This window comes from Natrix helvetica (genome assembly GCF_964273705.1).
Source record: "Natrix helvetica genome assembly, chromosome: 1".
Lineage (NCBI taxonomy): Eukaryota > Metazoa > Chordata > Lepidosauria > Squamata > Natricidae > Natrix > Natrix helvetica.
In genome coordinates this window covers 356,819,344-356,838,682 of record NC_138548.1, presented here as the reverse complement: position 1 = coordinate 356,838,682, position 19,339 = coordinate 356,819,344, and the positions used below count along the sequence as shown (strand labels likewise).

At 44.8% G+C, this 19,339-nt stretch overlaps 1 protein-coding gene across 2 annotated transcripts in view; it reads left to right on the top strand.

Moving 5' to 3' along the window:
• LOC309384284 (uncharacterized protein) overlaps positions 1–19,339 on the top strand; it is a 47,880-nt gene that overhangs the window by 12,210 nt on the left and 16,331 nt on the right. The window contains exon 2 of one of the 2 annotated variants that reach the window (XR_014174022.1): positions 1,743–2,778. The exons of the other annotated variant lie outside the window; for it this stretch is intronic. The gene's annotated coding sequence lies outside the window, so the exon portion shown is untranslated. The remainder of the gene's footprint in view (positions 1–1,742; positions 2,779–19,339) is intronic. 2 annotated transcript variants of the gene reach the window in all.

Sequence of the window (19,339 nt, the reverse complement as noted above, 5' to 3'; positions counted from 1 at the left end):
GAGATGGTGAATAGAAACAAAAGTTTTTTTTAAAAAAAAAACCTGCCGATGATTTCCTTTAACATAAGAAGAACTTGGCTGACCAATTTGAAGCAAGAAAGAAGGACTAGGGGAGACATGATAGCAGTGTTCCAATATCTCAGGGGTTGCCACAAAGAAGAGGGAGTCAAGCTATTCTCCAAGGCACCTGAGGACAGAACAAGAAGCAATGGGTGGAAACTAATCAAGGAGAGAAGCAACTTAGAACTGAGGAGAAACTTCCTGACAGTTAGAACAATTAATCAGTGGAACAGAAGTTGCCTCCAGAGGTTGTGAATGCCCCAATACTGGAAGTCTTTAAGAAGATGTTGGATAGCCATCTGTCTGAAACGGTATAGGGTTTCCTGCCTAGGCAGGGGGTTGGACTAGAAGACCTCCAAGGTTCCTTCCAACTCTACTATTGTATTATTGTAAGTCCTGAGTTTGGCATTTGGGGTATCTGAAGGTGCCTGTCACCCCTCTTAGTTCTTCTGGGCTCTTGTGTCCAGTGATTTTATTCTTTTTTTTTAAAAGATTGAGAATGCCACAAATTATTTAATTAAAGTAAACTTCTGTTTCTGCAAACAATCCTTGCGTTTACAACCCTCGCATTGTTCCCCAATTCTGTGACAGCCACACTGCATGCTGGGGATAGATTATACAATTGTAGATACATGCATACAGAGAGAAGTTCAAACACACACACACACACTATTACAAATGTATATATGTAGAAAATCCATGTGTCTTAAGTCTGAAGAATGTCCCCAAATGGTTACAGTGAAATATGAGCCCATTTTAGAGATGTGATGAAATGATGCCTAAGGCCTTTGCAAGATCATTTGAAAGACCAGTTTTGCCCATGGAAGTCCTCAGCTCCAAGTAAGGGTAGAAAATCCTTTCCACAACTATTTTGCTGACATCCCCATTTAAGTAGTCCTCACTTACTGACTGCATTTGGGACTGGCTTCTGTGTCACTATGCAGCCCAATCATGAAGCATGATGTCATGTGAGAGTGCAAACTTACATCTGTTCCTCTGCAGGGTTGTTCAAGGCAATTTCACCTGACCACGGCTTGCAACATCCTGCCGGCATCCCCACTGATTTTGCTTGCGTGAAGCTAGCTGGGAAAGTCACAAATGGGGATCCCGAGTGTGGGATGCTGCAATCATCATAAATGTGCACCGGTTGGCAAGAACCCAAATTGGTGCAACTCCTTTTCCTGCACCTTTATAACCACAGGATCTGCTGACTTGTTCAGGTCACTGAACATGTGCTACAATGACCACAAATTTGGGTATCAGGTGTACATCTGTTTTCACAGTGCCATTGTAACTTTGAAGGCTAATGAAACAAGGGCTAAATGAGGACTACCTATACAAACTGAACGTCTGAAAAGGTCTTCCTTAAGTATGTTGTAGTTGAATCTGGTTAATACACGGATGGGGCTCCAATAGGAAAGATTGTGCTTGTTGGCTACACATGATACTAAAGCCACAAAAATTTAAGAAGAGACTGTGGCCTATCACTGCGCCTCCTCCCCCTCACAGTCCCCTCTCCATCTCGCAGCCTCTTTGCCCACCTGGTGCCCCTTTGAGCAAGGAGAGGAAGAGATCTCCCTGCGAGCCCTAGATTAAGAAACGTTTGGGTGACTAGGGAGGCGGAAGGGGAAGGAAACTGGATTCCCTGCCCCCACCTTTCCCCTTTCCCGTCTCCTCTCTAGGCACAAAAGAAAGGGTCTCTGCATTGAACCACTTGGCTGAAGCCACTGAGGGGAGGGGGTGACTGGGCCACTGCTGAGCAATGCCAAAGTCCTCCAGCTGGAGACTGCAAAAGACTATCATTTGAAAAGCCTGTTATATCACATATAACTGCTAACCCAACAGAATGGGCCTTTATTTGCAGCATCTTTACAAGGAAATACAATTTTTGTAACCTGGCATTTATTCCTTAATCACTCTTTTTACATCTCTTTATCACCCATAGCATAGCATTATTTGCACATCTACTTGATAAGGGTCACTCATCTGCCTATGTGAAATCAGAAGCACCCTTAGCTGACTCAATGCTAGAGAAGTAAACATCTGATCACGTCTCTTTCCAGAGATTTTTGTTCCCAAAGAGCAATCCTTACTGTCTCCCAGATGGATGAATCAAGAATTTCCACTGGAAACCCCACTGGAAGGCCAAAAACAAGGATCCACGTTTAAAAAGATAGTTGCGTGCGCTAATCTGCACCTCTAAATGCAAACTGGAAATTTGTCGCTATTGAAAATGGACAAGAAATTCCTGTAGATGCTGGGCTACAACACCCACTCTCCTTCACCCCGGCATTATTGCCTCAATTTGCTCAATACAATATCTAACCTTATGCAGTATCTCAAAAGGAGTCTGGTAGCATCTTTCCTGATAGATGAAAGAAATTGCATTAAAATACACAACTGACTCTTAATCTGCAAAAGGGCTACTCACTTTTCACTCCTACAGTTTGGGGGTCCCGTAAAGTCACATGGCTCTCCTCCCCAAAATAGGGAGAATCCCTTGTTCTGGAGTAGGAGGATCCATTTCCTGCCTTCCTTCTCCTGTTTTAAGGGTTCTCATCTCTAAAATGAAGCTGCACCCCAAAAACAACTTGATTCCTCCTTTCCACCAACAGAGTTACATGTTCCCCAAAGAGAAAATGAAATGAGGAACAGCAGCCATCGGACACCACAACGCTCTTCCTCACAATGCCAGGCTAACTGCTTTCAACATTTCAGGTAATTTTCAGAGATTTCAAATGGAGATGGATTCTGAAATTCAAGGGGAGGTCCCAAGCTACATTGTTCCCCTCTTGTTTGATTGACAGCAACAGATTTACCTGTTTAGTGGGAAGGGAGGTTTCAAGCAGCAGTTACTTATTTTCATCTCTGCACCTGTTGGCACCTCTGTTTCGTTGCTAATTGACTCTGTCCTGAAGCTCCATACAGTTTATACTTTGGAGCAACGGTGGGATTCAAAAAGCTTGCTACCAGTTCTGTGGGTGTGGTCTTGGTGGGTGTGGCTTGGTGGGCGTGACAGGGGAAGGTTACTGCAAAATCCCCATTCCCTCCCGATCAGCTGGGACTCAGGAGGTAGAGAATAGATGGGGGCGGGGCCAGTCAGAGGTGGTATTTACCGGTTCTCTGAACTACTCAAAATTCCCGCTACCGGTTTTCCAGCACTGATCAGAACCTGCTGAATACCAGCTCTGGTTTGGAGTCTCATGGAGACAAACTTTGGGAGACGCTCTCTGCTCTTAGGATTTCTGTTGACAGCTTGCTCCTGATTTGGGAAGTCTACTGCTGCAAAACATGGCTTTAAAGGAAAAGTAACAAGAAGAAGAAAAAGTGGAATGGCTCCTTTACAAAGAAATGCAAAAGGCCCATTGAAGAAGTTTTTTACTTGTTTTTATTCCCAAGAAGGGAATGCATCATACAATGCAAAGTACAACGGGAATAGAATTTGCCTGTCTTCAGTTAATCGTACAAACTTGGAGAGGAAGATTGGGGCGAGAGTGTTGGAAGGAAAATCCATCTGGTTCAGTTCCAAGCTGGGAGAAAGACGCTAGAAACAACATGGAGGCTGATTGGAAAGAAAGTTTAATAATGAACCGAACCACACACAAAGGTTCGGATCAGCTGAACTACTGGTGTTGCTTGTACATGGACTTTTATACAGGGTTTTTTAAACAGCATTTTGTAATCTGGAGGCTTGCTTCATGTGTTTTTATTATTTGATTGGTTTTACTTGTTTAGCAACGGCTAATGATGGATCTTAATTATTACTTCCTTAGCTGTAATCCTGCCAGACGTGTGTAATTTGATTTTATCCTGTTATATATTGCCTCTAGCCTGCCTTACTTAATGGATCGGTATTGCTTCCACTTTTCTTAGTGAATGGAATTAAAATTATATCCTGTCCTTTCTTAATCCCATCTTAATTCCTAAAGGTGTTTGCAAATAGATTGGCCCAATCTTTCTTAATGGCCCCAAAATACCTGCTGGGAGCTATTAAGCCTGAATCTGGTTTTTTTTACTTTAAGAGCATGTTGGGGAAATATAATATTGTGCTTTTAATATTCCCAAAAATATTTCATTCTTCCGGGGGTGTGTGTGTGTGTGTGTGTGTGTGTGTGTGTGTGTGGGCATAGGCTTCCCACAAGAGCAAGATACTTGAGGTCCTGAGCAGGGCTTAGACAGTATTGTGCAAAAGTTTTAAGCCATCATTGTATTTGTTATTTGAGCAAAATTTAAATGACCATAATTATTTTTCCATCTCTGTATTAAGATTCAATTCAAAGAAATATGTACTGTATATAACATTTAAACCAACACAAATCGCAGAACAAAATGCCTTCTTCAGGGAATAGTCAACAAGAGCCTTGGTGGCACCGTGGTTAGAGTGCAGTACTGCAGGCTACTTCTGCTGACTGCCGGCTGACTGCAATTTGGCAGTTCAAATCTCACCAGGCTCAAGATTGACTCAGCCTTCCATCCTTCCAAGGTGGATAAAATGAGGAACCAGATTGTTGGGGGCAATAGGCTGACTCTGTAAACTGCTTAGAGAGGGCTGTAAAGCACTGTAAAGCGGTATATAAGTCTAAGTGCTTATTGCTATTTAATGTGACCTCGCTTGATCTCTTGAGTGTAAAATTCGAAATGAAACAGGGAGAATAATAAAAAAGCAAAAAAACCTACGGGAGAGCATTTTAGTCAGGCTCTTCCCACAAGGCAGTCACACAGCCCAGAGGTGTGGCTGATGTTCCAAAAGTATGGAGATGTTCAAAATCAGAGATGATCAAAAGTATGGAGGTGGTGAAGGAGGGTGTGATGCCTGGTAGGGTGGGAGTCAGGCCTAAGGATTGCAGAGATCCAATATAAGTGTGGACCCTGTGGGGGAAGGAAAGGCCTAGGGGAACCATGTGGGGACCCTATGGGGGAGGAATGGCCTATGGGATCTGTGAGGACCTAAAGATTGGGATAGGGGAGGCCTTTGGAAGGCAAGTCTGGACCTGTGCTAGGCCTCCAACAGCTTCTCCAAACTCTAAATAGCCACTGTTGAGCTAAACAACTTGCACATTCATTTGATGGCTTTATCAGGGAGAGAAGAGGGTGGGGTAGTTCAGCAAGGTAATCTCACTTAACCACCATTACAACATGCAACCAAAATTGGCAGGCCCCATTACAGTTATATCTCAGGGGCTACTTACAGTATATGGTTGTTGGGGAATTATGGCACTCAATCTGGAGGACAACAAGGTAGAAGACGGAAACTCCACATGATGGAATTCCACAATCAATATATGACCTCTAGAAACAGCTAGTTCATCTTTATCAAATAACAGTTCCCACATTTTCTCCTCTCCCAAGTACAGGTCTAAACCTGAGATGTGTTGAGTAAAAATGATTAGGCCAGTATTCAGAGTCTATTTCTCACCTACACTCTCAACAGGAGTTCAGAAATGAAATCCAAACTTTCTCCAAACTCATCAGCTTTTCCCTCATATGACTTTTCTAGTATGCGATAAGGAGTTATTTAGGCCTAATGTACGGTCCACAGACTGGACATTTGAAAGGTCTCTCCCATATGAGTCCTCTGGTGTTTCACCAGGTTTGAATTGAAATGGAAACTTTCCCCACAATCGGGGCATTCAAAGTGTTTCCCTCCTGTGTGGGACCTTGGGTTTTAGCAAATCCAAGCATGCAGAGATGAAGTGAGGAAAGCTAAGGCTCATAATGAACAAAGGCTTGCGACAAAAGTAAAAAATAACAAAAAAAGCTCTTCCAACATATTAAAAACAAGAAAAAGGTCAAGGAAACAATTGGTCCATTGGTGGGAGAAAGTGGCAAGAAGGTGACAAGCAAGAGGGAGAAAGAACTACTTAACTCATTTTTTTTCATTTCTTTACACAAAGGGAAAGCTGTAGGATGCAAGTGGGTATACAAGAAGAAAGTACTACCCAATAATGAGGTACAATATAAAGCAAGGTTAGTGGCACAAGGTTTTTCACAGATGAAAAATGTGCACCATGATGAGGTATTCAGGTCAACAGTAAAGAGTGAAAGCATAAGGCTGGCACTAGCACTGGCAGTCGCCATAAAATTTGGCATTTTGACATAACCACTGCATTTCTCAATGCAGAATTAGAGGAAGAAATTTACGTGGTTCAAGCACCAGGGTATGAAAATAAAAAGCCTAACAAGTTGTATAAATTGAACAAAGGCTATTTATGGACTAAAACAGTCAGCCAGGAATTGGAATATCTGTTTAGACAAGGTGTCAGCTCCGGCCAGCTCAGGGGCCTGGAGCTGCCATTCAGGGGAGAAGACTGGGCCAGCTGCCAAGACTCACCATCCCACCTACACAAACTGAAGAAATTCATGCTAACAAGCCATGATTAATTGCCGGGTGGTTTCGCTCTGGGTCCCAAGGTGATGGGTGTGCGTGGGGTACGGCTTACGGCTTATCTTAATTACCAATGTAGCTATAAAAGGTGGTGAGAAGCACAGGGTGGCAGCTCTGACAATTTATTCATTGCCTTAGTGCTTTGTTGGTCAGTTCGTGCCAAAGGAAGAATACACACTGCATTACAAACCGTTTCTGTGTTTGGCTGGTTCCATTAATCCTTCGGAACTTGACACAAGGTATTGAAGGGTCTTGGGTTTAAGAGTTGCAAGGCTGATGGTTGTATATACACTGGAAAGTTAACGGTGGGGATTGTCAACTATTAGCATTTCTGGATTATCTTTGTTTCATTGCAAAGGATGCATCACAGTAAAAAGGATTCTCGGGTATTTGAAGGAAACTGAATTTGAGTCTTCAAATACAGGTAGGTATATGAAGAATATTAAGGTAATTGGATTTATGTCTATTCCAGTCATGAAGGGAGGAGTGTCAGAGTAGATATATTCATGAACTGGAATATATTCATGAACTGGAATAGGGCTTAGTAACAAGGTCAGCCAATGAATACACATAACAAAAGATCAGCCAATGGAAGCTAAAACAGTTTGGAGCCTGGCCGTGGCTTAGCTCTGCTGCTGTGAACTGAAACTGTTCTCTCCTCTGCCTGTGTTTGCTTGTATTTGCTACCACATTGGAACAATAAGCATGGTATTGTATATATGCCTTATGTGTTATTATGTATACAAATAAGTTATTGAATCCTGCTGAATCAGTTACCCATGTGTGCTTTCTGGATGTGACTGCTGCAAACTCTGATAGAACAGTTGCAGGAACTGGGTATGTCTAATTTGATAAAAAGAAGGACTAGGCGTGACATGGAAACAGTGTTCCAATATCTCAGGGGTGGTCACAAAGAAGAGGGGCTCAAACTATTCTCCAAAGCACCTGAGGGCATGACAAAAAGCAAGAGGTGGAAACTAATCAGGGAAGCAAGCTAGAACTAAGCAGAAATTTCCCGACAGTTAGAACAATTAATCAGTGAACCAATTTGACTCCGAATGTTGTAAACTGGAAGTTTTTAAGAAGAGATTGGATAACCATTTGTCTGAAATAGTGTAGGGTTTCCTGCCTAAGCAGGAAGTTGGACTAGAAGACCTCCAAGGTTCCTTACAACTCTATTATTCTACCCTATCCTTCCATTCCTTTCCTTTTCCTTCTAGTCACCATGTCGGAATTCTGACTGAAACATTTGCCACAAACAAGACACTAATTTGGTTTCTCTTGTGTGTGAGTCCTCTGATGTATCACCATGTGGGAATTCAGACTGAAACGTATGCCACAAACAGGACACTCATACGGTTTCTCTCCTGTGTGAGTCCTCTGGTGTATCACCATGCTGGAAGTACGACTGAAACGTTTCCCACAGTCAGGACATTCAAAAGGTTTCTCTCCTGTGTGGGTCCTGTGGTGAACCACCAGGTTGGAATGGTGACTGAAGCATTTTCCACAATCAGGACATTCAAAGGGTTTCTCTCCTGTGTGAATCCTTTGGTGTATCACCATTTGGGAATTCTGACAGAAACGTTTGCCACAAACCAGACACTTATACGGTTTCTCTCCTGTGTGAGTCCTCTGGTGTATCACTAGTGGGGAATTCTGACTGAAACATTTCCCACAATCAGGGCATTCAAAGGGTTTCTCTCCTGTGTGAGTCCTCTGGTGTGTCACTAGATGAGAATTTCTAATGAAACTTTTTCCACAGTCAGGACATTCAAAGGGTTTATTTCCTGTGTGTGTCCTCTGGTGACTGATGAGATTGAATTTTCTAAGGAAACATTCCCCACAATATGGACACTGGTATGATTTCTCTCCTGTGTGAGTCCTCTGGTGTTTCACCAGGTTGGTATTCTGACTGAAACTTTTCCCACAATCAGGACATTCAAAGGGTTTCTCTCCTGTGTGAGTCCTCTGGTGTTTCACCAGGTCAGAATTCTGAATGAAACTTTTCCCACAAAGACCACATTGAAATGGTTTCTCTCCTGTGTGTGTCCTCTGGTGTACCACTAGCTGGGAATTTTGACTGAAACTTTTCCCACAAAGAGCACATTCAAAGGGTTTCTCTCCTGTGTGAGTCCTCTGGTGAATCATGACCTGGGATTTTCTAATGAAACTTTTCCCACAATCAGGACATTCAAAGAGTTTCTCTTGTGTGTGAGTCCTCTGGTGCATCACAAGGTGGGAATTTCCAGTGAAACATTTCCCGCAATCAGTACACTCATATGATTTCTTTTGTGTGTGCATCCTCTTGTGTATCACCAGGTCGGAGTTCAGACCAAAACTTTTCCCATAATCAGCGCATTCAAAGGTTTTCTCCCTGGTGTGAATTCTCTAATGTATCGCCAAGTTGCCATGCTCAGTACATTGGGAGCACATGTAGGACTCCTCTCCTATGTGGGTCCTTCCATGAACCACAAGGAAGCTGTTCTGACTAAAGCTTTGGCCACATTAGTATTGCTTTTCTCCAATGTGGATCATTTCATGTACACTCAGTTGTGATTTGAAATACGCACTTTGCTCATAATAGAGACATCTGTGGAGCTGCAAAAGGGGATCACGCGACCCTAGAATACGGCAACCGTCATAAATGTGAGTTAGCTGCCAAGGATTCAAATATAAATCATGTCACCATGGGCTGCTACAATAGTCATAAGTATGAAAAATTGTCATAAGTCAGTTTTTTCAGTTGCGTTGTAACCTCAAACAGTTACTAAATGAACAGTTGTAAGTTGAGAACTACATATAATGCATCCTTGTGTTCCACATACTCTACTCTTTTCAGTTTGCAATCTCTTCTTGATCACCTGCTGCAGGAGGAGGATAATTTTGGGGTTTTCTGAAGGAAATAGAGAATATTTTTATTTCTGGCTTCATTTCCTTTCCTTTTTAATGTTGCTTGTTATTCTCAGTTGTCCGGAGTGCTCTTATTGGCATCCTCTTTGCCTGTAAGATTCAAAGAAAAGTGTAAGCTTTATACTTAAAGAAAAAATGTACGGCACATTAACAGTGGAAAGCAAATATGCCACAATGCTAAAATAACCTTAGATTAATTATGATTTATTTCACACATTGAAGATTACCGGGATCCAAATTGACATTTGCATTCAACCATGAAATTCTCGTGTTGATTTGGGTCAATGCATATTCTTAGTACAGCAATTATTGGATAGAATCGCTGTAATTAGGATTAATACAACATATAACAGAATAATAGACTTGGAAGGGACCTTGAAGGTCTTCTAGTCCAACCTTCTGCTCTACCATGTCAGACAAGTGGCCGTCAAATCTTTTTTTGAAAGCCTCCAGTGATGGAGCACCCAAAACTTCTGAAGGCAAGGAATTTTCTCTTTAGTTCTAGGTTGCTTCTCTCTTTCCATCCATCGTTTCTCTTGGTGCTTTGGGAAATAGTTTGACTTGTCTTTGTCTATATAGGAGCCCCTCAAATATTGGAACACTGCTCCGCTAGTCTTTCTCATTAGACTAAATCAGGGCGCCGCAACCTTAAACACTCAGAGCCATTTGTACCCCTTTCCCACAGAAAACATTGGAAGCCACAAAATCCTGGTGGGCGTGGCCTACTTGTCACTCCCACCGAGTCACATGACACACACACCCGCCAGTCACCCCTAGCCAGGTTAATTTAACTCCCGGTGTTTTCTGTGGGAAATGGATCTCTTTCTCTCTCCCTCCCTTTTTTCCCCTTCTCTCATTTGTTTCCCTCTCTCCATCTCTCTCTCTCTCATTTCTCTGTCCCTCTTTCTATCTGTCATTTGTTTCTCATTTTCCGCTCTCATTCTTTCCCTCTATCATTTTTTATTTCTCTCTTTTTCTCCCCTTTTCTCTCTCATTTCTCTCCCCCCCTCTCATTTCTGTTTTTCTCTCTTTTTCTCTCCCTCCCTCCTCCTTCCTTCCCTCCTTCTTTTACTTTCCCCTTTCTCTCTCTCATTTGTTTTCCTCTCTTTTCCCTCTTTCTGAGAGAGGGAAATGAGAGCTTGAGGGAGCTCCAGCTTTCTCATTTCTCTCTCCCTCTCCCCCTTTTCTTTTTCATTTGCTTCTTTTTCCTCTCTCATGTTCACTCCCTCCATCATGTTCTCATTTTGCTCTCTTTCTTTCTTTTTCTCCCCCTCTCTGTGTCTCTTCTCTCTCTCTCTCTCTCTCTCTCTCTCTCTCTCTCTCTCTCTCTCTCTCTCTCTCTCTCTCTCTCTCTCTCTCTCTCTCTCTCTCTCTCTCTCTCTCTCTCTCTCTCTCTCTCTCTCTCTCTCGGATAGCCGAGGCTGGGGCAATCTGGCATGCTCTCCTTGGGGCTCTTCGCTACTCCTTTTCTTTCTTCTTGACAACTTTTCGGAAATCCGGGCTGGCTGAGGAGCAAGCATGAGCTGCAACGGCAGCTCCCTCCTCCTTCTCCTTATGCAACCCCCTGGCCAGCTGTTGCAGAGCCAGGAGGGCGTGCACGAGCAGGGATACTCTTCTCAAGCGAGAGGCTGGGCTTGACCAAAGTGAAGCAAAGTTGTGCGGAGCTGGTGGGTTGATGGGCTGACGGGCGAGCATCTTTAGTGAGGGCGCTCTGCCTTTCTCTGAGCAGGGTAGCTGTAAAAGGGGGCTGGTCCTGCCGAACATTGCATGCACACCCCAGGGATCAGGCTCGGAGAAATGCCCTCGCCAAAGATGCTTGCCCGTCAGCCGGTCAACCCGCCAGCTCCACACAACTTTGCTGCACTTTGGTCGAGCTCGGCCACTCACTTGAGGGTATCTCCGCTCATGAGCGCCCTCCTGATCCCACAACAGACAGACAGCGGGTCACGTGAGGAGAAGGAGGAAGATGCCAACACGGCTCATGCTTGCTCCTCAGCTGCGGGCCTGTCCCCCTTTCCATTGTAACCTCCTCCCGGATCACATTCCCATCCTGCCAGCCCTCATGTTAGCAAGTTTGGCGGTGGCCACAGCCAGGTTGGGCCAGTGTCTCGGGGCGAAGAGCAGATTACGCAACAGGGTCGGAAGGGAGCTGTGGGAGAGGGGGTCAAAGAGCCACATGTGCCTTGAGAGCCACGGGTTGCCTAACCCTAACCCAATTCCCGTAACCATTTTTTGTATGTTTTAGCTTCCCGTCCCGTACCATAATTACCAAGGATACATTTTCGGTTTCAGACTTTACTAATACTTGTGATACTCCATTTAAATAACGGGAGATGGAGTTCTCTAAGTTTATATTGCAAGGGAAAAAACAATAATTAAATATAAATTATTGCAAGACAGTAAGGAAAGAGGAAGTTGGGTTTACCAGATTTCAAATTGTACTTTGATGCTTGTTGTTTTGTCTGGCAAAAAGAGTGGGTGACTCTCCAAACTAAGAGGTTACTTGACCTAGAGGGCCATCAGTTAAGATTTTGAAGGCATGACTATTTATGGTATGGCATGGTTAGGGAATGATATAAAGGCAATGAATTTTAGAAATATAAAGAAGAGTTTTTTATAATTTATGGTGGGCATGTTACAAAGCAAAGGAATGGAGTAACATACACATCTTAATACGAAAGACTATAAAAGTGAATATAAAGATAAAAGCACATAGGTTTTTTTTGAAAAAAATCTTGAAAAAAATGGAACATTGATATTATATATATTAATGGAGGCAAGAATTCTTTGTGCGTAAAAATGGAAGAATATCTTCATTCCCACAAAGGCTGAATGGCTGCAAAACCTGATGGAGTTAGCAGAGATGGGTAAATTGGCTGCTTTGATTAAAGAAAAGAACAGGATTAATTTTGTTTCGACATGGAAACTGCTTTTGGACTGTTCTTGAGATAGAAAAAAAATTAAAGTTTGATTTTGACTTTTGTTGACAAGTTTGTCATTATAGAAGTAGCTAGTTTATGTTATCATATGAAAGTACCATAAATAGTTGAGGTTTTATGTTAGCACCTTATTCTAGTGCACCAAAAGAAGTCAGAAGTCAATGGTTTTCTTTTTCTTTTCCCCTTAACACTACACTTATCTCGCTCCCCCTTTTCCTCCCTTCTACCATGATTTTCAATTTTTTTGCACTTTTGAATTTTAAATTTTGATCAATTAATAAAATTTTTGTGAAGAAAAAACTCCCAAATTCTTAGCGGTGCAAAGCATTACAATTAAGTAACTATGAAGTTGCTGGGGATAGATTATACAATTGTAGATATTTGCATAGAGAAAAATACAAATAAACACATGTACACATTGATATATCTGGAAAATCCATGTACTTTCAGCCTGAAAAATGTTCTAAAATGGTTACAGCCAAACCTTTCAAGCTACTTAAATAGAATGCACAGGAACAGTATAGGTGATACCTTGCTCAGTAGTAGTAACTGTGAAAGGGATCTTGGAGTCCTAGTGGACAACCATTTAAATATGAGCCAGCAGTGTGCAGCAGCTGCCAAAAAAGCCAACACAGTTCTAGGCTGCATTAACAGAGGGATAGAATCAAGATCACGTGAAGTGTTAATACCACTTTATAATGCCTTGGTAAGGCCACACTTGGAATACTGCATTCAGTTCTGGTCGCCACGATGTAAAAAAGATGTGGAGACTCTAGAAAGAGTGCAGAGAAGAGCAACAAAGATGATTAGGGGACTGGAGACTAAAACATATGAAGAACGGTTGCAGGAACTGGGTATGTTTAGCTTAAGAGAAAGAAGGACTAGGGGAGACATGATAGCAGTGTTCCAATATCTCAGAGGTTGCCACAAAGAAGAGGGAGTCAAACTATTCTCCAAGGCACCTGAGGGTAGAACAAGAAGCAATGGGTGGAAACTAATCAAGGAGAGAAGCAACTTAGAACTGAGGAGAAATTTCCTGACAGTTAGAACAATTAATCAGTGGAACAGCTTGCCTCCAGAAGTTATGAATGCCCCAACACTGGAAGTCTTTAAGAAGATGTTGGATAGCCATTTGTCTGAAACGGTATAGGATTTCCTGCCTAGGCAGGGGGTTGGACTAGAAGGCATTGTATTGTACTGTACTTTTAGAGATGTGGGGCTTTAACTGATGAAATGAAGTCTAAAGCCACTGCAAGATTTGAAACAACCGTTTTGCCCATGGAACTTCAGAGATCCAAATAAGGGCAGAAAATACTTTCCACGCCACTCTGGTGACCTCCCCATTCAAGTAGTCCTCACTTACTGACTGAATTTGGGACTGGCATCTGTGTCACTAAACGCCTGATCATGAAGCCTGATGTCACATGAGAGTGCCAACGTACATCTGTTCCTCTGCAGTTGTTAAGCAAATCACTGTGCGTTATTAAAGGCAATTTCACATGATCATGGCTTGCAAATTCCTACTCACATCCCCACTGATTTTCCTTCTGTGAAGCGAGTTGGAAAGGCCAGAAATTGGAATCCTGAGTGTGGGATGCTGAAACCATCCTGAATGTCCACCGGTTGGCAGAACCCAAATTGGTGCAACTCCTTTTCCTGCATATTCATAACCACAGGAACAGCTAACTTGTTCAGGTCACTGAAGAAGTGTTAGGAGGACCACAGATTTCTGGACCAGGTCTGAAGCTGCTTTTGCAGTGCCATAGTAACTTTGGAGGCTCATGAAACAAATTGTAAGCATGGACCACCTATACAAACTGAACATCTGAAAAGGTCCTCAACAGAACCTTTTTAGTTGAACCCGGTTAATACATGGATGGGGCACCAATAGGAAATACTGTCCCTCTAGGCTAGACATCGAAGTAAAAAAATCAGAAAGACACAGTGGCAGATCAGTCCAATATTATTGCCAAGAAAACATAACAGAGTCCATAACAGAACAAAAGAGTTGAAATTGGAAATCTTCCAGTCTACAGAAGAGGAGGCTGAGGGGTGAAATGATAGCCGTCTTCCAATACCTGAGGGGCTGCCACAAAGAAGAGGGGCTCAACCTCTTTCCCAGAGCATCTGAAGTCAGAACGAGAAGCAATGGATGGAAACGAACCAAGGAGAGAAGCAACCCAGAAACAAGGAGACGTTTCCTGACTGTGAGAACAATTAACCGGTTTGCCTGCAGAAGTTGTGGATGCTCCATCACTGGAGGCTTTCAGGAAGAGACTGGACAGCCATGGAAATGGAAAAGGTCTCCTGCTGGAGAAGGGGGCTGGACTAGATGACCTCAAAGATGCCCCCGAACTGTTATTCCACATTCTGTCTAGTTGCTTCTCTGCTTCCAGGCCGTGGAGGGAACCAAACAGCCTGAGTTGCTCCCGGATTCTCCTCCCACCTGCCCTCAACTCACCTCCCAGCTGCTGCTTCGATCCTCTCTGCACGAAACTCTCCTCCAACGTTAGCGTTCTGGAAGAGAAATTGCCTCTGTGCTTCTCTTCTTTCGTCCTTTCTAGCAATACAGTACTCGATGGTTTTAACTCTTTTAAGCTCAGCCACAGAGGTCGCTGTTGTACTGGTGGTTTTCCAGGCACAGATGCTGCCATCTCGCGATAGGAGGCTGAAAAACAGGCATTCCCCTTCTCAAACTATGGCATTGGCCAGATCAGTGGTGGGCAACCTTTTTTTTCAACTGAGCCAACTCTCGCCAAAACCACGATTGAAATTTATTTTGAGAGCCACACTTTTAAAACCGAAAATACATAGGATGGTACACTGTTTTTAGTTTCAATAAACTCTGGCATTTGAAGCACGCAAGTCTTAAAGCTGTCAAGTTACAAGATCCTTGCATCCCTAACCCTTTAGGAAAAAAACCCCAAGGGGTCTTCAAACCTGACAGCTTGAAGACTTGTGGACTTCAACTCCCAGAATTCCTCCTCCAGTCATGTTGGCTCAGAAACTCTGGCATTGAAGCATGCAAGTCTTAAAGCTGTCAAGTTGCAAGACCCTTGCACCCCTAACCCTTTAGAAAAAAAACCCAGGGTCTTCAAACCTGACAGCTTGAAGACTTGTGGACTTCAACTCCCAGAATTCTGAGAATTGAAGTCCACCAAGGGCATCAATCATATTAGCCCAGGGATCTGCAAAATTGGCTCTTAAGACTGGTGGACTTCAACTCCCAGAATTCTGAGAATTGAAGTTCACCAGTCTTAAAACAGCCACCTTTGCAGACCTCTGTGTTAGCCCAAAGCCTGGCGCTGGGCGGGCCTTGCTCCCCCATTGGTGGAGCCCCAAGAAGCGAGGAGGGAGAAAAAGAGACGGAGGCAAGGAGCTTCTCCCCCCCCCCCGCAAAAATCTTATCAGGGAGCCGGTGGGCAGTAGCAAATTAGCTGATCACGCGGCGTGATCGGCTAATTTGCTACTGCCCGCCCGGCTCCCCGGTTAGATTTTTGCTGGGAGGAGGCGGGGGGGGGGGGGGGAAAGCTCCTTAGCCTCCGTTTCTTTCTCTGCCTCCTCGCTTCTCGTCCCTGCCCGACTTCAGGAGCCTCCCTAATCATTGTGGGTCGAAAAGAAAAAAGGGAAAGAGGCGCTTGTTTTGAAGTGCCCGAGAGGAGGGAGGGGAGCGGGCGCCCGGCACACAGAAGAGCCACATTAAAGTGTGTAAAGAGCCACATGTGGCTCGCGAGCCGCGGCTTGCCGACCACTGGGCCAGATCGTCTCACTGATGACACGCTATCATCCATCATTTTCAGACTCCTAGCAACCTTTATTTGCACCTGAGCCAAGTGAAATAATGAAATGTGTACTTGTAAAGATTAGCTACATGGTGAGCAAGTCCATGAAGTTCTTACGGGATTACAGAATAAGAGTCGGAATGGATCAAGTCTCAAAGCAGAAGACCCTATTTGATTCTGGGCGATTGGCTCTCCAATCTCCTCTTAAAAACTTCCATGATGGAGAACCCACATCTTCTAGACACAAGCCATTCCACTTGTTCTGTTAGATAAAAGATTTCTCCTTGATTCAAGATTGGATAATTTTATCCAATTCCTTTTTATCCTGCAACCATTCATTGTATGTTTTACCCTCCAGTACCCTAAATGTCTTTGTTGTTGTTCTCTGCACTCCTTCTAAAGTCCGAACACTTCTTTTGTACCTGGTGACCAAAGGTGAATGCCGTATTCAAACTGTAGTATTACCAATACAGTATATAACACAGTACCAAGACTGCATGTGATCTTGACCCTATGGTGCTGTAGACTAGGACTGAATTGACCTTTTAGGCAATTACAGCACACTGCTAGCTTATATGTGATTGTTTCTAAGTCCCTGTCACAGTTACTGCTCTAGAGCCAGGTACAACCCCAGATACCATGTTGACCTTTCTACAGTGAGAAGCACAATAAGGAATGGTCTTTGTGGATGGGTAACAGCCAAGGCACCACTTTTGCAGAAGGGAAACATGGTGAAAAGTTTAAAATATGCTGAAGCTGACAAAAATTGTATGCAATGAAATTTTGTTTTAATTTATGCCAATTAGCGTACATTCAAAATTCCAGAGCCAGACCAAAACGGACTGTATGCCTGATCCAGGAGTCGCTGGTGATGTCACCCCAGTGATCAGCGAAGGAACACAGGCGGCCCCCAATAGGGAGATCGTCCAGACCTTCACTTCTGCTTTCGAAAGGTACGGTTTGCACCGCCCTTAAAGGGCTTTCTATAGGAGAATCTCTGGGAGTTCCGGTTGGACCTGTCCTGGAACTGCTGGCCTTGTCTCGGGGGAGCCTGGCGCTGAGGACGGGGGAAGGCAAATCCCCCGTGCGTCCCGCGAAAGGACGACCTGCGGAAGAAGGAAGAAGGTTTAGGGTCAGACTTGTGGTTTGCAGCAGGAAGCACTTTGCGCTTGTCTTTGGACTCTACCAAGAGAGGCTCCAGAGGAGGACCGAATAGCAGACCAGGTGAAAAGGGTGTGGACGCCAAGCACCACTTTGCTCTGGCCTCTGCCTGCCACTGCTTCAACCAAAGGAGGCGCCTCATGGCTCCAGAGGAGGACCGAATAGCAGACCAGGTGAAAAGGGTGTGGACGCCAAGCACCACTTTGCTCTGGCGATGGAAGAAGTCATGGACCTGGAAGAAAAACGTGCCGCATCCAGAGAAGCATCTGCTGCATACTCCATTGCCGCCTTTAGTTTATTAATGTCCTGGTGGACGCGGGAGTCTTCAGGAGGGATCCTGTCCTGCATCTGCTTCAGCCATTGAAGGGCAGCCCTGTTGAAAAAGGAAGCAGAAGAGGCGGCCCTGACCGCCCAAGCAGCTGACTGATGACCCTTCACCAGTGAGTGCTCAAAGCGTTTGTTCTCAGGGCGGAGGGTGTCCTCAGGAGCATTGGTGGCCGCATTAGGCGATGACAAGGACACCACTGGAAGGTCAATGGAAGGAACCTCCAAAAGTTTAGAAAGCTCTGGGCTGACATTATACAACTGTTTGTCCAGAGTAGAGGGGAGGGGCCCTGATCCCGGGGAACCCTCACTGGTTTTGAATCACCTCTAGAAACAGTTTTGGGGAAGGAACGATGTCCTTTTCGATGGGAGGACGTGAGAATAGGGGGTCTGTGGTGTCTGATCTGTCTGCCTCCGTGGATGAGGATGGTTTAGAAGCCAAAATACCAGAGTCTTTCTTGGCTTTAAATAAGAGAAAACGAAACATGGCAGGCTTGAATAGGCCCAACAAGGCAGAAGGGGCAGGAGACAAGTCTTCATCCTCTGACAGGTCAGAATCACGAGTGGCCTGTTCCTCAGTATCCACTTCAGGAGGCTGAGAGACGCTTGCAGAAGCAACCCCTTGTGCCTGAGTAGAACGGGGCGTTCTCTTGGATTTGTTAGAAGAAGAGCAATGAGGAGTGGCAGGTGCAGGGGACCGATGTTGCAGGCCTGCAGCAATGCCCCGTTCAATGGCAGCTGCTATGATGCCAGCCATATTATCGGGGTTGATGGTGACAGCCCTTGGAGCCGGCGAACCCACGTCACTGTCTGGAGTAATGCTGCCATCCCCTTCAGAATCAGATTCCCCCTGAAAATCAATCCCATCCTCTGGATTCAAAGGAGAAGCCGGGGGGGGGGGAGCATCCCCATTGATATCAGTGGAGAGGTCCTCCATAGGGTTAAAATTAGAAGGAACAGGAGCTCTAGGAGCTGGATTAGGAATAAAGCAATGATTGGTCTTGGAAGTGGCCTTTCGAGAAACAGGCTCACAGCCTTGTCAGAATTTGCACTGGGATTAGAGGCTCTTGAACCTCCTGAAGAGGGGCAGGCCTAGGGGCCTTAGCTGGTTTAGGAGCAGAATGCTTAGAATAGGTTCTCTTTTTGTTCCTAGGTTCAGCTGGGGCTGGAGCAGGAGGGGCAACTGGACTGGGGGAATCCTCCCCCTGAGGGACCGAGGCCTCGTTGGTCGCCATTACTCACTGTTGCTGAATCGTTGAGGAAGGCCTTCCCGCCCAAACAAAATGGCCACCGGTGATTTCGTGCCCAAATTAACTGCCGTCTGGGTAGACCGGGCCCTGAGGAAGGCCTGAGGTGGCGAGCCGACCAAACAATTTATTGCCCAGCAGTTAGCAGCCTGCCCAGCGCCTCATCGTGAAGCGCAGAAATTGAAGTTGAAGGCTCACGTTGCGGGGCAGCAAGAGGAAGCAGCGGCTGGTAAAGGTGACCCTCGTGGCTGCGAAAGGCTTCCTGAGCGGCGCAGCGGCAGCCTCGTGTTTCCTGCGGCGCGGCTCAGCGAACAGCGCTTCAAGGGCTGGCATTCTTTGGGCGGCGCGGCTGCAGCGACCGGCACAAGAGAAGCCTGAGGGCGAACCTCGTAGGCTAGCCGAAAGGCCCTGAGCTGCTGAGGCAGCAAAGCATGAGAGAAGGAAAGCTTCGTAAAGGCTGTTGTTTTAAATCAGCCCAGAAGGAGCCTGATTGGGGTTAATTTGAGAGGGAAAGCCAACTAAAGAATTTGA